This window comes from Nomascus leucogenys, chromosome 17 (assembly GCF_006542625.1).
Source record: "Nomascus leucogenys isolate Asia chromosome 17, Asia_NLE_v1, whole genome shotgun sequence".
Lineage (NCBI taxonomy): Eukaryota > Metazoa > Chordata > Mammalia > Primates > Hylobatidae > Nomascus > Nomascus leucogenys.
In genome coordinates this window covers 48821044-48840596 of record NC_044397.1, presented here as the reverse complement: position 1 = coordinate 48840596, position 19553 = coordinate 48821044, and the positions used below count along the sequence as shown (strand labels likewise).

General features: G+C 43.4%; 1 long non-coding RNA gene and 1 pseudogene across 1 annotated transcript in view; both read left to right on the top strand.

Moving 5' to 3' along the window:
* The window catches only part of LOC101176333, a 36950-nt gene extending 18726 nt beyond the window's left edge, over positions 1 to 18224 (top strand). Inside the window, exons 3-4 of the long non-coding RNA XR_001113376.2 lie at positions 14031 to 14124; positions 18025 to 18224. This is a non-coding gene — a long non-coding RNA (uncharacterized LOC101176333). The remainder of the gene's footprint in view (positions 1 to 14030; positions 14125 to 18024) is intronic.
* LOC100582569 lies at positions 4278 to 5466 on the top strand (annotated as a pseudogene).
* Positions 18225 to 19553: the final 1329 nt, after the last annotated feature.

The window sequence follows — 19553 nt, the reverse complement described above, 5'->3', positions numbered from 1 at the left end:
ACTATCGCAAGGACAAAAAACCAAACACCACATATTCTCACTCATAGGTGGGAATTGAACAATGAGAACTCATGGACACAGGAAGGGGAACATCACACTCTGGGGACTGTTGTGGGGTTGGGGGAGGGGGGAGGGACAGCATTAGGGGATATACCTAATGCTAAATGACGAGTTAATGGGTGCAGGAAATCAACATGGCACATGGATACATATGTAACAAACCTGCACATTGTGCACATGTACCCTAAAACCTAAAGTATAATAATAAAAAAAAATATTTAGGTACACTCTATACATGTGGAAAAAAAAGAAAAATTAACTCTGTAATAACTGTTTGGGGCTTTAAAAATCTTTTGGATACTAAAAAAAAAGAAAAAAGAAAATATTTATACTTCACAGATAATGTTAGTGTATAATACATGGGCATTGAGATGTTTTAAATGAGAAAAATTGCAATTTCTCATGGGGCACTGTTCTACACAAAATATTTATGTAACATTTTTTACTCATATATGCATGTGGACATTTGATGTTTTAGCACAGAATAACATATTCTCAAAGGTCATTTAATGTAGTAAATTAAAAATATTTAAAGTTTACAAGAATTCTAAAACTCCCCAGCAGAGCTGATAGAAAAATATGGAAACTTTCCAGGACCAGAAGTGAATTAAGAGGCAAATTTACAGGAGTCATGAAAGCGAGAAGTTACAGCCGCCTTTGGGCACAGCTCTGATTGCAGGGCTGATTACACAGATCTCAAGCCTGTGAGGATCGTCCACTCTGCCCCTTGGAATAAACAGAAAATTACTAACCAGCGCCATCCCAAATGTGAGACATCTATAATGTAAGAACCAAATTGTAAATTATGAAGCACACAAACTAAACTACCCTTAAAAGGGAAAGAAGTTATACATCACATAAACTTCACAGATTGGAAACATATTTAATTAAGTAACACAAATGGGGAAAGAGAATATCAAAATAATTTGGAAAACACGTGAAGTTTTAAAGTGGGCATTGGGGGCAGTGGCTCATACCTGTCCTCCCAGCACTTTGTGGGGGCCAAGGCAGGAGGATAACTTGAGGCCGGGAGTTTGAGACCAGCCTGGGCAACAAAGCAAAATCTGTCTCTACAACAAACAGATATGAAAACATAATCCAGGCACAGTGGCATGTGCTTGTAGTGTCAGCTCCTGGGGAGGTGGAGGTGAGAGGGTCTCTTGAGACCAGGAATTTGAGGTTGCAGTGAGCTATGATCACCACTGAACTCAAGCCTGGGTGACAGATCCTTTCACACACACACACACACACACACACACACACACACACACACTAAACAGTCATGTTTTTCAGACTTAAATGGAAATTGAACAACTGAAACTTAAATAAATATACAATGTATGGTTTAGTTATTAAATTAGACCAAGTTAATAACAGGATTAGTGAACTAGAATACTGAAATGAATAAAACAACTACAGAAAAACAAAATGATCACAATACAAATATGATTGTACGTGTACAAAGAATAAAAGGAGATGAAATCAAACACATTGGTTTCACTAGCTTACATACAAATAACAAATCACACTAATAACAAATATTTATAAATTTCTGAAACGGAATATCAGATAGGAACCCTTGAATGCAGAAGTGTATTGTGATTGAAAGTGACCACCAATGAAAAAATACTCAACAGAAATAAAAGTCAAACTGCGTAACATCAAAGAAAAGAAAAAAATATTTAAAACCATGAGAGAGAAAAGCAGGGAGAACCAATGAAGGTGAGAGCAAAGTCTCTGCAGCCTGCGTTCACTCAGAAAACAGAGAAATAAGTAAGAGTGCTGAGAGAAGTTACTGTTCAACCAATAATTAGATACTTCACTAACATGTTTTGAATAAGTAAGGATGCCTTAACTGATTTCCAAAAGTAAAAGAAAATGAGGAATCTTATTACCAGTATGAGCTTATTAAGAATACACTTCAAAAAGAAAACAAAATTTAAAATGAAGTTTAAGGAATCAAAATGAAATGCAAGAAACTGCAAACATATTGGGCTATGAAATCATGGTGGACAATGAACTAAAGGATCCATCAAGTTTTTGGTAGCAACAGTTTCCAAATGATTTACATAAAATAACAGTGTTTGCAATGAAATAAAATATCAAATGCTCTGATACTTTCAAGTATTAAATTATTCATAATTTAATTGATGTTAGAATCTCCTTTTCAGAGTCTGATACTTGAACAATTTAACTGATGTTAGAATCTCCTTTGCAGATAATTATTTTCATAGAAAAAAATATATGGGCCAGGCGCGGTGGCTCACGCTTGTAATCCCAGCACTTTGGGAGGCCGAGGCGGGCGGATCACGAGCTCAGGAGATCCAGACCACGGTGAAACCCCGTCTCTACTAAAAATACAAAAAAATTAGCCGGGCGTGGTGGCGGGCGCCTGTAGTCCCAGCTACTTGGAGAGGCTGAGGCAAGAGAATGGCGTGAACCCGGGAGGCGGAGCTTGCAGTGAGCCGAGATCGCGCCACTGCACTCCAGCCTGGGTGACAGAGCAAGACTCCATCTCAGAAAAAAAAAAAAAAAAAAAAAAAAAAAAGCTACTTCTGTCTCATCATTTGCAGAATATCAATTATCCTTTTTTCAGACCTTATTAGCACCAAAAGGCTCACAGTGGCATAGGCACTGGTCAGAAGCCTCTGGACACCCAGGACGACTGGATCATATGTTGATATCAGGATCAAGTAGGATGAGAGGCTCAAATCCATCTGGTACATGACCACAAAGAAACTCACCAACAGCAAGATGGTCTTGGCGGCCCTTTTTTTCTGGAGAGACTCTTGGGGAGAGTCTGGTGCTGTGAAGGTGCTGGGATCGCCTCTGATGCCTGCACAGGACAGTCACCATGTATTCACTTGAGAGCAGCATAATTCCCACAAAGGACACACCTCTGGATAATGAGAGAGTAACAAAAATAAGGCTCCTGATGATGGACTTCCTTGGGAAAATGAGGCAGTATATATTGAGCGTCAGAAAACTGGTTTGAGTCTTATTGAAAGAAAGCAGTGTAGAAGATTATGTAACTACTGCAGGACAAACTGAGGGACCATAAGAAGACAAGCACATGTGAAATGTGATTTGTGAATTTATGTTTAAACCTCACCAACCAGGAGGTTCTGGGGCTGATGGTGATGGCCTGGAGCGTGCTCAGGAGGCAGGTGATGCAGATGGAAAGGTCCCTCATCACCCTGCTCAGCTAGAAATGCATCTTACACTTGAAGTCATCTTGAAAATGAAGGGACTCAAAAAGGTCTCGAGACACCAAGAACACAATGGTGAGCAGCATCATGATGTGGACGAGGGCCAAGTGACTGGTGGTCAGGTCAGTGAGCTCAGGATCCAGAAGGAGCGTCATGATACAAGAGAAAAAGAGGAGGATGTTGGTGGAGACTCCAACACCAGCTTGGGCAAAGAAGGCACTCTTGAGTGATAACACAAGTGGAAACTGTGTTCATTTTAATGGCAAAGAGGAAATATTTTATGTACCTGACAAAAACAACCAATAGAACTTCCATCATCAATTTACTTCAGAGTCAAAATTATCATCATCATTTTAAATCCACCCATGAATTTTGATTAATGTTGATTATCACATAAATTCTTAAACCTACAGCCTGATCATTATATGATAAACCAAATTATTAATGTAGTTGAGGGAACACCCACACATGCACAGTCACACCTGTAGAGGGCGCACATTATCCGTACTCCTATAGTACCAAGGACACACTTTTTTAGTTAAGCACTTAGTTTTCACTTTTTGCAATCCTTCATTTAATTGTCACCACCAAGTACTGTGACATGTATATAGAAATAAATCATGAGTGTTTGTAGAACTGAACTGAAGTAGATTTTGTGCTAATGGGAAAAGCAATCACCTAAAGTATTTTGGAAAAAAATAATGCATTGAGTGGATGTCATATCACATCACTCTGACATCATGCTGAGTATCACATTCATGCATGCAACGTTGCATGTATCCTATAAAAATTATATAGCAGATACATAGCAGAAGGTGTTCTTTTCAGATAGTTTTGTGGTAGTAAAAAAACTCCCTATTAGCGATTAGTATAATAGGATTAAACATAATTTTATTATGGTCATCTAAAATCTTAATGTTAAGTATATTAAAAATCTTGGGAGAGCGCTGGGCTGGCCCCGTCGTGGGGCCGCGCGGGGACGCACGCAAGTGGACGCTGGGACCCATAATGGCCCGGGCCGCGACAGCGGAGCAGGGCCGCGTGCCTCCCGCCGCGCCTGCGCGCAGCAGGGAGGGGCTGCTGCGCGGCTTCCTGCAGAGCCTGCCCACCCTGTTCGACATTCTGGACGACCGACGGCGCCGCTGCTGCACCTGCGCGAGATCTAGTCCCGCTGGCAGGGCGCCGACGCGCGGGAGCTGTCCAGCGTGGTGCTGGAGGGCTTGCGCCAGATGGCCCCGGCCAGTGGCTGCCTGACTTTCGAGCGCTTGCTGACCGGCCTGCGCACCTCTCTGCTGAGCGCCGACGGCGGCCCCCGGAACCCCATGCGTGCCCCGGCCGGCCCGGGGACCAGCCGCCGCCGCAGGGCCTGGTATTCGCGCGGGCCGACGAGCCGCGGACGGTCCTGGAGAGGAAGCCCCTGCCCCTGGGCGTGCGCGCCCCTTTGGCCGGTCCCAGCTGCGCGGCCGCAGCAGGAGCAGTTGTGCGCCCCTGCCAAGGCGGCGTCCTGCCCCGCGGAGCCCGAGCTGTCCCAGAGTGCGGCGCTGGAACGGAGCTTGAGCGCCGACGCAGGTGCAGCGGCCTGCAGGGTCCTGGAGGCGGACTCAGGGGATGCCCGTCGGGCCCCGCTTGCCGGAGGGGAACACGGGAGGCACATCATCACCAGCGGCTGGACTGCGGCCTGCTGAAGCAGATGAAGGAGCTGGAGCAGGAGGAGGATGTGCTGCTGCAGGGTTTGGAGATAATGGCGCGGGGCCGCGATTGGTACCAGCAGCAGCTGCAACGAGTGCAGGAGCGCCAGTGCCGCCTGGGCCAGAGCAGAGCCAGCGCCGACTTTGGGGACGTGGGGAGCCCCTACCCACCGGGGCGGCTACTGCCCAAGGTACAGGAGGTGGCCCTGTGCCTGGGGGAGCTGTTGGCTGCAGCCTGTGCCACCCGGGCCCTGCCTACGTCCTCCTCCGGGCCCCTCTGCTCTGCCCTGACGTCCACCTCGTCCCCGGGCTGGCAGCAGCAGATCATCCTCATGCTGAAGGAGCAGAATTGACTCCTCACCCAAGAGATGACCGAGAAGAGTTGAGCGCATCAAGCAGCTGGCGCAGAAGTCGGCGTTCATTAAGCAGCTGTTTGGGGCCCGAGCCCTGAGCCAGCTGGACGGTGCGGGTGGGGGCGGGGTGGGCCTCTGGACTCCACCTTCATTTAGCCCACATGGGCTGAGCGGGCCCCCAGGGCCGGCCTGGCACTCAGCCCTTCGAGGGCGGGCGCCCTATCGCACCCAACCTCTCTGGCTGGAGACCCCGGCAGGCCCAGACAGTCCCGGCGTGGGCGCATTCCTGCACCCCTTGCCATCCGGGTTCCCCAGGCCTGCCCCCGGCAGGGTCCCACACGGAGCCCTTGACCCGGTTTTGGCTCCTGGTGCTGACATGGGCTGGGGCTCTCTTGAGTCCGCATAGTCCGAAGCTACTACTGCCGCCCTCAGTGGACAGTGGGGGACCCCTCCATGGGTTACCAGATCTCTGGCCGCCCCAGTTTCCAGCAGTGCTGCCCTGGGTCCCATCTCCAGGGAAAGGCACTACTCAAGCCAGGCTGCACTTCCGACAATGGCCAGCAGAGGGCGCCGGGCGGCTCCGATGCTGCGCGGAGGCAGCGCCCGAGACCTGGTGGTACAAGTGCAGCTTCCCGCCCATCTCAACCCAGGGCACCAGGACAAGGCTGTCGCTCCGACGGGAGCAGATGGAGGGGGTGGGGATGGCCTCTAAGCAGGGGGTGCCCGCCTGGCAGGGGAGTCCCAGGGATGGCGGTCGGACTTCAGGTCCCGGCCAAGGCTGAGGGACTGGCTGCAGCGGATCAGGGAGCCGGGAGAACGACAGCTTGGCCTGCGTGTGCCTCCCGCAGACCCCGGGGTGATGGCCTTCCTCATCCTGGCCAGGACGCTGCCCCACGTTGAGTCCCACAGAACAACCTGTGAGCCTGGCTCCCCAGGAGGGCCCTGTCCCCAGGAGGCGGGTCAGCCTGGGCCCCCAGGCAGTTCCCAGGCACGTCATAGGGAGAGTCTGTCACCCCCCACTCAGGATTCCCAAGGTCTGGGGTCCTGCTCACCCTCCTTTCCTCCCACGCCCAGCCTGACCCCAGGTTTCTATGGGGAGAGGCCACTTCCCTCAGCCAAGGAAAAGGAGAATCCCCCAGGGTACAGAAGGAGGCTGGGGCAGTTCCCCTTTGGTGTCACTCCCTGCCCCCCTGCCCAGGCCCACTCCCGCTGGTGCTGGGATACGCACTGGTGGGGACCCCCTACTCAGCCCAGCCTGGAGGGCCCCAGTGCCACCAGAGCTAGGGCACGGCAACATCATGGATGGTTTCTGCAGCCCAGGGTCCCCGATGAGGGGTCAGTGTGTGGGGGACGCAAGGTCCCCGATACAGGGTCAGTGTGTGTGGGGCGCAGGGCCCCCGATGCGGGGTGTGTGTGGGGCACTCATTCTAAACTTCAGAACCCAGCTATGGCTACTCTGCTGTTTTCAGGAATTAGGTACATTTAGTTTTCTCCTTGGTGGCCCCCCTTTCTAACAATCGCAGGGCCAGTGCCATCCTGCTTCTACAGGTGACATGACAATTATGGGCCTGAGGGAGATGAACTGACAGCATCCCTTCCTTATAACCATGGCTCAGGGACCACAATTCACACACAGACTCACTCCAAGACTCAGCCGGGTGAGCGTCTGTTTCTCGGCTTCATTACCAGTTAGTGATCAAGACTCAGGTGGGATGATGTCTGTAATTCTCTCACGATTTGTTCTTACGTCTCACTGAATTATTACTAATCAGTAGGTGTTTCTAGATGAAATATTAATATTATGAATATATAAGTGTATCGATTTGTGGAAGAAAATTTGAAATTATGTAATTATATTTGAATTTGAATTTTGACTATTTTCCATTTTAATAAATTAGTACAACAAATTATGCATTTATGCAAATCTTTACATTTTAAAACACTACAAACCTGTACTAATTCAGAGTGATGTAATGATACTACTTTCGGTTTATTTAAGTTTGGAGATGCTGTAGTGTATTTCTAATACTTAAGGACAGTTTGAATGATAAGTGATAAAACAAGATTTTTTTTTCATATTTCCAGAAATCTCTTTTATTTCTTTAGGTATATAAAACACTGTTACTTTATATTCTCTTTGATAATTCCAGTATCTGTGTCTACAGAGTCTACCTGTTGTTTCTGCTGGGTCTCATAGTGTATTGTTTTCTTGTGGTTTTTATGAATTTTAAAACTAGAGATCTCATTTTCTTTTCTTTTTTTCTTTTTTTTTTTTTTTGGTAGAGATGGAGTCTCTCACTACGTTGCCCAGGCTGGTGTTGAACTCCTGGTCTCAAGTGCTGGGATTCCAGGCATGAGCCACCGCAGCCAGCCAAGATATTCATTTTCTTTGGAACTTGATCAACACAAAACCTGAGGCCTGGTGTGGTGTTCCTCTGGGGCAGATTCTCAACCAGGGACACTTCTGCCCGCAGGGACACATTTTGATGTCCTGAGACAGTTCTGGGTGTCACAACTGTGTGTGCACGCACTTGTATGTACCTGCACATGCTAGTGGTGCCTCGTGGATAGAGGCCAGGGATGCTGCTCACATTGTGTAAGGAGACTGACTCGCCCAGCGCCACTAGGGTGGGCTCCAGGCAGGGTCTGCATGTGCCTTTGCCAGCCACCTAGACCCTGCCAGCCGGGGCCACTTTAAATTCTCCCCTCGTGGTCTGCAGGGTCACACACTAGCCTGATTGCAAGCTGTAAACTTGGAGGACCTATTTTTTTTTTTTTTTTCACATTGCACGGAACACCAAGGCTGAGAGGCAGTTTTTCCGGAGATGCCAGCCTGTCTCATATTTCCGCTTTAGCTGCAGGGTCCAGCTCTATGTGGGTGGTCTCCTGATGAAATCACCCTGGGACAGACACTGTTCTGTCTCCTGCTTCTAGTCTTGTAAAGATGCCAGGATCCCCCAGGGCATGGCAGGCACCCTCAAAGGCAGACGTGGGGAGGCCGTGGTGGGCAGACCCCAGCCTGCTGATGGGGGGGCTTCTCCCCAGCTGCCGCTGGCCCACCCACTGCGCTGCAGTCCACCTGGTGCTGGGGCTGTGGGGCACAGGCCTTCAGGACCCGCTCCTTTTCCCGCCCAGGAGGTCCAGGCCTGGCGTCTTTATGTCCCCTGGGAAGCCCATTCCCATCCTCAGGGTAGGAGGGCAGCTGCACGCTGGACTGACTTGGGCTTGTCCTGGAACACCCCTGCAGGCTGGGTGCAGCAGGGGATTTGGTTCTGTGGGTTTGCTGTGGGCAGGTAGCTTGAAGGTGGGTTCCAGAAGGGAGTTGCCGCGCTACCTGCCAGGACCCCTCCTCTGAGACAGGGTGCCTTGTTGGACAGTGTACCAAAGTGCCCTGGGCATGAGGGGTCCCTGCACCCCACATACACCCTGCATCGGGGGCCCTGCACCCCCCACATAGCGACCCCCGCATCGAGGGCGCTGCGCCCCACACACACTGAGCCCGCATCGGGGGCCCTGTGCCCCCCACACACTGACCCTAGGTAACCTTGCACAGGTGGATTGCCTCCTCTCAGTCCTTGTCAACAAAACAGATGTTAAAGAATAACTCTAACTTCAAACCGTCTTTACATATTCCTGTCAGATTACCAAATATTTCCTTACTGAAAAGAAAAACTATACATACATACAATGGATGAATGAATATCACAATGTTGCATACAAGAAACCAGATTAAAGAGCATGCATAGTATCTAATTCCATTCATGAAAAAAGTCAAAAGCAAACAAAACTGAGTTTCTGGCTTCAGGTAAGAGTGAAGTAGCTTGTTTAACTAGACTCTCACAGGAAAAATAATACATTTTTGATAAAATATGATATGCATTTCCACTGTGGCCCACATTCTTCTGAAAGCCCAGCCCCAGAGGCCAGTGGACCACCCTAGGGCTCCTGCCACAGTCACTACTGCCACTGCTATTGCTGCCATGAGGCCAAGGAGGAAGTGTGGAGACCAGGCACTTTCCTGCACCCCGACAGTGGAATCCACCCTGTTTTTGAGGAAGGGAGGTGGCAAGTGGGCCACATTGTTTCACAGCTGTCAGCCTCCACTGCAGCCACTGAGGGGGGGCCTATGCTCCCCAGTAACAGGCCCATAGCATAGACACACCGTCCATGTCTAGGTATTTTGGTTTCAGCTGCGCACTCCTCTGAGGCATTGTGACTGCAAGAAACCAGCCCAGTGCAGAGCTGCCTGACATGGAGTTCCCTCCTCAGCTGCTGGCAGAGCTGTTGACTCTGATGGAAGGGGTGAGAAGCTCTGCTCTTCAGGGCAGGGCAGGGCAGGGTCAGGCCATGCCTCTGGCACCAGCTGTCTTAGACCAGCCATTCCCTGACTACAGTCCAGTGATCTGGGTCTTATTCCAGCTCCACGTTTCACTGATTGTGTGACCTGGATGAGTTTCTTCACCCACCAGCCTTCCCTGTCCATATGCAGACAATGGGTATGGGACACAAACAGTGCCAACTGCAAAGAGTGACTGGGCACATCAAATGAGATGGGACAGATAGGAAGAAAAGTGGAGGCCTGGCCCATTTGTTGGTGGAGGTGCTCACTGAGGTGCAAGCAGGTCTATAGGTCACCCACCCGTCTGCCCAGGAGCCTCACCTGCCTCAGCACTTATTAGGCACCTGACACAGAGATTCTATGGCAGACACCCAACAGAGCCCTTAGCTGTGGCTCCCACATGATTCTCCCACCTTGGCCTCCCAAAGTGCTGGGATTATAGGCATGAGCTACCACAAATTTAACAAACTTAAATTTTTGTTTCATTTTTGTTGTTTTTACATGCTTTAATTACTTTCTCTTTTTCTTCTGTGTATCTACTGAAGTTTTTTCCTAGTGGTTATCATGAGACTTACATAAAACATGTTGTATCTTAACAATCTTATTTGAGATTATGACAATTTAACTTCTATGTGTAGAAAAACTTTACACATTTTCTCCCTTTCACACATTTATACTATATATGTTACACTTACAATTTTTTGTTGTGTCTATTAACAAATTATTGTAGCTATTTTAATATTTTTTATAGATCTTATACTAAAGTTCAAAGTGACATGCAAAACCACTACAGTATTAGAGTATTCTAAATTTCACTATGCATTTACCATTTTCACTGACATTTATACTTTAATATTTTTCATGTTATTAGTATTCGGTCATATCAGTATAAAGACTTCCTTTTAGCATTTCTTGCAGGACAGGTTGAGGTGTGATAAATTCCCTCACCTTCTTTTTTGTCTTGGAATGTTGGAATGTCTTGACCTCTATTATTTCTAAAGAACAGCCTTGTTGGATAAACTCTTCTTAATGGTCAGTTTTTTTCCTTCTTTCAGCATTTGAATATATGGTCTCCGAGTTTGCTTGCAAAGCTTCTGCTGAAAAATCCACTGATACCATTATAAAGGTTTCCTTCTATGTGAAGAATTTATCTCTTGCAGTTTTCAAGATTTGTGCTTTATCTTTGTATTTTGACAATCATAATGTGTCCAAGGGCAATCTTTATTAGGTTCTTCTTGCTGAAGGTATTTTGAGCTTCATAAAAGTTGATGTTCATATTCTTTTCTAGATTAGGAAAGTTTTAAGACATTATATATTTAAATCTCTGTTCCTCTTTCTCTCTTTTTCTGAAATTTCTGAAATGTGTATATTTGTTCACTTTATGGTTGGTTACTTGTAAATAGCCTGTCTTTGAGTTTGCTGAATTTTTCTTCTTTATGATTGATTCTCCTGTTAAACATTTCTATTATATTTTTTCAGTTCTGCCGTTGTTTATTTCAGTTCCAGGATTTCTGTTTGATTTTTTTTTTACTTGCTCAATCTCTTTTAGTGGCACACATAGAATGAATGAATTAGCTCTTAGTTGTGCCATACTTAGTAAGTCTGATCTTGCCTATAGAAATAGGATCTTAATACTTCATTCTCAGAACACTGTAAAACCCAAGACACCGTTTTTCTTTCAAGGATGTGGAAAGCATTCCTCATTCAAATCTGATTTACGGTTTTAGAAAGTATGTACCTCATTTTTATTAGTCATTATCTTCATGCTGGATTCTAATATTCTTTTTGATGGTGGCATGTTCAATGATAGAAACTTACAGAGAAAATTCCTTCCTTCTCAATTTTAAACATTTTAAAAGCAACATTTTTGATGTGGTAGGAAGACATTTATATGACATACGCAGCTACTGCCTTAAACTGGAAAAAATAACAAAAGAAAAAATTGTTATTTAACCTTTAAATAATGAGTATCTATTTGCTACAAATCTACAAATATTTTAAATATATTTCCTCTACTGCAATAAAAATTAAGACAACCCTCTGTTTAATAGCTTTTGAAGATGTTAATTTTATAAGGAAATAAAAAAGATTGACTTGCCTCCCAAATATCCAATGATAAAATGAACCCTAATTTCCTTCCCTCAAGAACATAAAAATGATGTAAAGTGGATCAAAGTATGTAACAATATTAACAATATTAAAAATGATTTTTCATATGGTCTTTCACTAAAGTAATAAATGTAAAAAGAATGTAAAAATGTGTTTTTCCTTGAAGATTTAGTGAATGTCCAAGAATCACAATTTTTTTAACCAATCTGTTTTTTTAATTATTAAATTCTTGACATTACAGAACTAAACTGAAATTTATTAACATTCCACTCTTACATTTCTTATCGACAAACAGAAATAAAATTCTCCCGAGTATCTTGGACTGCAGGTGCCCGCCACCACCCTGGCTAATTTTTTGTATTTTTAGTAGACACAGAGTTTGACCATATTGGTTAGGCTGGTCAAACTCCTGACCTCAGGTGATCCACCCACCTCAGCCTCCCAAAGTGCTGGGATTACAGGTTTGAGCCACCGTGCCCGGCCTAACCATTTCATGATCCACATTCAGTTCAATATTGATTGTCCTACATCCAAGGAAATAGATGGATGTTTTTCCCTGAGGGTCCCTGTGTGGACAAGATTTCTCCCTGACCATGCCTGAGAAGTAAAGAAGGTGAGTTTTGTCTGATTCAGGGACTACAGGCAGAACCAAGTTTTGCAGGCCTGTCACCTAAGTCTCAGGTGAGTATAAATTCTCCTGGGTTTTTGGCAGATGGTTGCAGTGGCAGGACCAAGGCCTAGTGAGCGATAGCTAAATCTACAGTGGGATGTGGCGGTATTTTGTTTTGGAGCTGGGACCATCATTGGCAAGCATGCCACTTGGTCAAGGGCTTACTCTCTCAAATTGTTCCCCTTGGTCTTTGCCTCCAGCGTCACAAACTGACCTGGATCCCAAGGCTCTTATCGATGCAGTTTTGTTTGGCATGGCTTCCACATTCTGTTGTGGGGGATATGCCTGCAGGACCTCCTGTTCCATTATCTTGCTTATGTTACTCTCCTATACACTTCACTTTCTGAAATGAATGTCGTTTGTGACTTTGATTCAAAAGTTACACATTATGTAAGATGTAAGTTAAATTACCAGTAGGTGCCCACATATTTATTACAATATTTTGTTATAATTTTAAGCTCACTGGAAGCAAAAAGACATCATTAAAATTTATATTCATTTTCAATCTGTTTTCTAAATGCCAGTATATTTTAATTCCAAATATTTACTTTAAAGCCAGGCACCATGGCTAACCCCTGTAATCCCAGCATTTTGGGAGGCCGAGGCAGGTGGATCATTTGAGGTCAGGAGTTCAAGACCAGCTTGGGCAACATGGTGAAACCCCATCTCTACCAAAAAAAAAAAAAAAAATCCAAGCGGTAGTGGTGGGCAACTGTAATCCCAGCTACTCAGGAGGCTGAGACAGGAGAATTGCTTGAGCCTGGGAGGTAAAGGTTGTGGTGAGTCAAGATGGTGCCATGGCACTCTAGGTGACAGAGTGAGACCCTGTCTCAAAAAGTAAATAAATAAATAAATAACTTAAATATTTACTTTATACTTCAGTAATGCTGATTGTATTTTGCAAAATTTACGTTGTTCATTTTAAAAATATAGTTTTTATTAGCTCCCAAATGCCATATTATAGCCAGTATATTTGTGTAAGAATACCACCAATATATTGAGAACATGATAAAAACTTCTCCTACTGCCTCTTTAATGCTTATTTGAAAATTTTCTCATTAGAGTCTATTATTAATGATTGTAATGTATTTTCTATGAAAGTTTACTGCTCTGCATTGAATACCAATGATTCACAGTGTCTTCTCTTCATGAGTACACACAGTTAAGAACTGCAGATATCTAAAGAATTATTTTTCATAGTACATCTATGTTGTATTCAGCATTTTATGCATTAAAATCTCTCTTCTTATTTTCAATTCTATATTTATTGTGTTTTTTGGGGGGTATGATTTCTCAGATCAGTTAATTGTATTTTTGCATTTAATGCTTGATATTATGAATTGAATAATTTTTTAGCTCTGTACGCTCTAAGACAATAAGATGTTTAATTTATATGTAAATTAGCCACATGTCTGTTGCCTATAGACATATCTACGTGTTTTCACCTATGTAAATATTGCCCCTACTTTGGTTATGACATCTTTTTTTCCTTGGTTTTTTTTTTTTTCCAGTTTCAGATAGGTTTTTTTTTTTTAGAAAGAAAACTTTAAAACAGTATCAAAAGAACAGAAATCAGTTATCTGTCCTCTTCCTTCTTCACAGGTTCGAGACTATGGTTAGGTGGTGAGGAAGGCAGGCTCAGCACCCAAGCCTTGGGGAGATGCAGAAAGGGCCCATCCCAGGCACTCAGGTGGAGGTAAGCATAGCCTTTGGGCCATAAGATCTCATGGCCACTGGGGTGCTGGTCTGGAAACAAGTCCTCATCTTCCCAGAAATGTCATCTGTTGTTTGCAGCAGCTGGCTGGAGAAAGATTTCAGAAAGGTGTGTGCCTGGGGCACCCAAAGGCATGACCTTCCTTTCTCCTTGGCGTAGGCCTTACAACACTGAGGAAAGGCCATGGTTTGGCAATGGAGCCTTCAATAGTTTTCACCCCTATGGATCGAAAAGATTGTCCAAATAGAAGCTTATAAAGGATGTTAAAAATTAAACTGACAGGACTATGAAAATTGTCTCCCAACAGAGTACAACTTTTTTTTTTTTTTTCTGAGATGGAGTCTTTTGCTCTGTCACCCAGGCTGGAGTACAGTGGCGTGATCTCGGCTCACTGTAACCTCCACCTCCAGGGTTCAAGTGATTCTTCTGTCTCAGCCACTCGAGTAGTTGGGACTACAGGTGCGTGCCACCATACCTGGCTAATTTTTTGTATTTTTAGTAGAGGCAGGGTTTCACCATGTTGGCCAGGATGGTCTCAATCTCCTGACCTTGTGATCCACCCACGTCTGCCTCCCAAAGTGCTGGGATTACAGGCGTGAGCCACCGTGCCCGTACCATTTTTTTAAAAATACAGAAATATTGGTAAAACCATTATCAAAAACATTGTGGAGCTTTCTAAAAACTTACAATACCACATTATCCAGCAATTCCACTTCCAGATATATAACCAAAGGAAATAAAATTAGTATCTAGTATCTAGACATCTGTGCTCCCATATTTATTGCAGAATTATTTACAATGACAGATATGCAAACAACCTAAGTATTAATAAATGAATGGATAAAATAATTGTGGAGTATTTATATAATGGAATATTATTCAGCCATAAAAAGAAAATCCTGTTATTTACAACTATATGAATGAACCTGGAGAAGAGTAGGCTGAGTGAAATAAGCCAGACAGAGAATGAGAAATATTGTTTGATTTCAGTTATATATGAAGCCTAGAAAGTTAAAGTCATAGAAACAGAGAGTACAAAGTGGTTCCCAGGAGATGGTGGGTGGGAGAAATGGAGGGTTGTTAATAAAAAGTGCAAACTTTAAGGCATAAAATAAACAAGTTCTGGTGGTCTACTGCACAGCATGGATGTTACTGAATGTTATCTTAGTCTGTTCCAACTGCTGTAATAAAATACCTTAGAATAGATAATTCATAAGCAGTATAAACTGAGTTCTCGCAGGTATGGAGGCTGAGAAGTCCAAGCGCAAGGCACCAGCAGGCTAGGTGTCTGGTGAGGGTCCGGTCTCTGGTTTCAAGATAGCACCTTAAATTGCTGTGTCTTCACACAGCAGAAGGACAAAATAGGCCAAACTCATTTTCTCAAGCCATTTTACAGTGGCAGCTAATTGCGTTGTTAAGGGCAGATTTTTCACGCCCTAGCAACCAACTAAAGTCTAATACTATTGTATTGAGGATTAAGTTTTAAAGTAAATTTGGGAGGGACACAAATATTTGAACAATAGGAGTTATGTTAATTTAACTGATTGTGAAAATGACTAGACAATGTATGCATGTATCAAGTCATCACACTGCACACCTCGAATATACTCAAGCCTCACTTGTCAATTAACATTTTTAGATTAATAAAATAAAATAAAATGTGGAAGTAATTTATCCTTTGAGCAATAAAAAAGTCAACTGAAGATTTTTTAACACCAGCACTACTTCGGCTGTTTGGTGTTGTGAGATTGCTAAAAACTGAAAAATGCAGAAAGAAACGGAAAGAATCACACAGTCTTCACAAAAAAGTCAGCTCTGAGTGTGAGGTGGTGTTAATCTGGGTGGGGCAATGACAAGTGATGGCAAATAAAAATAACCCTAAGACAAGATTTTCAGAATAAATTAAATTTTGTTAGCTTACTGGAAAAAATTACATTACTAGCCATGTAACAAACCTATTTTGTACAGGTGGTGAAACCAAATTTTAAGTATAAATTATGATGTATTAAAAAACAAAAAGAATATTTTTGTGGTCTTAGAAAACAATTATTAAATGAACAAGTAAGCAGAATATACAACATTTTCAAATACTAGAGAAAAAAATCATTGAAAATTGCAAAATTTTAGGCTCCAAAAGACTCACTAATTTAATAAAAGCAGAAATCCTACAGCTAGAAAATTTACAGATAGAAAATATATTTTCAGCTTGGAAATCAAAACAGAAACTACAAATTCAAGTGTAACCAACAAATAATATATACTTACGTATCGTGCAACTTTTTGTTGAAAAAAGACATTTTGAATATTATAATATAGTAATTTTGAAATCAGATTATCATCTTTTCTGTGCTTTTGTTGCTACCTATTGTGATGTGCGCTCTGTCATGCATGTACATTGACATCTCTGTTCCATTAGCTTGGTGGTAAGCTAGTGATTTGCAGAGATTTTCTTAAATGTTTGTTATTTCCCCACTTCCTCCAAATAAATTTTATAATGTTCTCTTTTGGGTGTGTGTGTGTGTGTGTGTGTGTGTGTGTGTGTGTGTGTGTGCTGGAGCATGCCTTTACTAATCAGCCAGAAAGTTACAACTTGGTTCTTGCCTTACTTTCTGCTGATACAGAGTTTGATGGTCAAACAAGGGTGAATACTGAGGGTCTTCCTGGGATTCTTTTTTCTTTTCTTTTTTTTTTTTTTTGAGATGGAGTTTCACTCTTGCTGCCCAGGCTGGAGTGCAATGGCGTGACCTCAACTCACCACAAACTCTGCCTCCCGGGTTCAAGTGATTCTCCTGCCTCAGCCTCCCAAGTAGCTGGGGTTACAGGCATGTGCCACCACACCTCACTAATTTTGTATTTTTAGTAGAGATGAGGTTTCTCCATGTTGGTCAGACTGGTCTCGAACTCTAGACCTCAGGTGATCCACCTGCCTCGGCCTCCCAAAGTGCTGGGATTACAGGTGTGAGCCATCGTGCCCGGCCCTCTTCCTGGGTTTTTCTAGACCGCATACCTGGCCCTGAGCCTCCATATGACCTCCTAAATTTCCTAGACTATTATCACAGCCCAATCCCCAAAGTGTCCCATTCCCCAGTCTTTCCTTTTAGGGCTTTTTTTTTTAGCATGATTATTTTTTCCTCTATTAGTATATTTTGTCCCAGGAAAGCCAAGTAGTATATTCATTTAAAAGTTTTGGAGAACTTGCCGGGCGCGCTGGCTTACGCTTGTAATCCCAGCACTTTGGGAGGCCGAGGCGGGCGGATCACGAGCTCAGGAGATCCAGACCATCCTGGCTAACACGGTGAAACCCCGTCTCTACTAAAAATACAAAAAAATTAGCCGGGCATGGTGGCGGGCGCCTGTAGTCCCAGCTACTCGGAGAGGCTGAGGCAGGAGAATGGCGTGAACCCGGGAGGCGGAGCTTGCAGTGAGCCGAGATTGCGCCACTGCACTCCAGCCTGGGCGACAGAGCGAGACTCCGTCTCAAAAAAAAAAAAAAAAGAAATAACAAAAGTTTTGGAGAACTTATTATTATTGACTTGAGTTTTTTTTTGTTATTGAGTTTTTTTGTTGTTGACTTGAGATTTGTCTTTCTTTTTTAATGAAGAAATTCACTGATATAGGTTTCCCTCAAAACACTGCTTTCACCAATTTCTATAAGTTTTACGTTTTGGTTACACTGTCATTTATGTTAAGATACTTTCTGATAAGTATTTGTGGTTTTCTTTTGATCCATAAATTATTTTGGATTTTGCCATTTAAGGTCCACATACTTATGAGTCTCCTAAATTTCTTGCTTTCATTGATCTCTGATTCTCTTTTATTATAATTAGAAATCAGCCATTGTATTATCTCAATCTCTATTTTTACTGATGTTTTATGGCCCAGCAGGTGGTCTGTTCTAGAGAATGTTCCATGTGGATTTGAGAAGAATATATATTCTCATGTTGGATGCAGTGCTGTGTATATGTTTGTTAGGTTTATTTGTTTTATAATGTTGTTCATGTTTTCTATTTTTTATCTTCTGTCTACTTGTTCTATCCATTAATATAAGTGGAGCATTAAAGTCTCCAACTATTACTGTTGAATTATCTATCTCTCCCTTTATTTCTGTCATTTTTGCTTCATGTATTTCTGTGCTTATTTGATAACTGCATATATGTGAATAATTTTTTTATATTTTCCTGATGAGTTTACCCTTTGCCAATACAAATATCTTTATCAGTATATATTTTTTTGTTTTGTTTCATTTTGTTTTTGAGACAAGAGTCTTGCTCTGTCACCCAGGCTGGAGTGCAGTGGCACGATCTCGGCTCACTGCAACCTCCGCCTCCTGGTTCAAGTGATTCTCCTGTCTCAGCCTCCTGAGTAGCTGGAATTACAGACACCTGTCACCATGCCTGGCTAATTTTTGTATTTTTAGTAGAGAGAGGGTTTCACCATGTTGGCCAGGCTGGTCTTGAACTCCTGACCTCAAGTGATCCACCTGCCTCGGCATCCCAAAGTGCTGGGATTACAGGCATGAGGCACCATGCCTGGCTGCTTCTTGCAAGTTTTCGAACATGTCAGTGAAGAAGCAGTCGTGTCATTTTGTGAAATAAATTTCCATTTACAAACACAGGAAGAGGATACATTCATGGACTCCAAACATAGGTGGAGCTGGCCCTCCTTATTTATTGGTTCTGCATTGCTGGATTCAACAAATGAGCCTCAAAAACATTTTTAGTAATGTTTCTGTATTGAACATTTACAGAATTTTATTTTTCTTTTCACTATTCCCTAAACAATACAGTATAACAACAACTTAGGTATTAGAAGTAATCTAGAGAAGATTTAAAGTATGCAGGAGAATATGCATAGGTTATATGTAAATACTATGCCATTATACATAAAGAACTTGTGCATCCATGCATTTTGGTATACAAGAGGACTCCTAGAACAAATCCTCCAGAAATAGCAAAGAAATATGATAAAGAGTACAGTGTTCATAAAACTCTAGCTGCTTACTAGAACAGTTCGATGAAGTAAAAGATGGACTTGAGACTGCCCTTGGCCTGTATGGCTTGGCTGGCAGCCCCTGGCTTGCATGCCCCTTCTAGCAAGATGCACATTAAGGCCACCATGTGCAGCTGAGGGAGAGTCAGGTGGCTCTTCACCAAGAGCAGATCGCATCCTTCTTTTGTCACATTCCTCCCTCTTAAGAGTGTCATGCTGAGTGGCATGCCTTCTTGATGCAGGAAAGAATTTGTTGGCAAGCTCTGCCAAACATCTTTTTCCATGTACTTCCTACACACCCACAGTTGCAGATCATGAGAAATTAGATAGTTTATCAAAAATAGCTTTCACTTTTTAAAATGTTCCTTTTTAGTTTCAGTTGAAAAAGAGAGAAGACGCAGTGCTAATTCTAGAAATGAAAG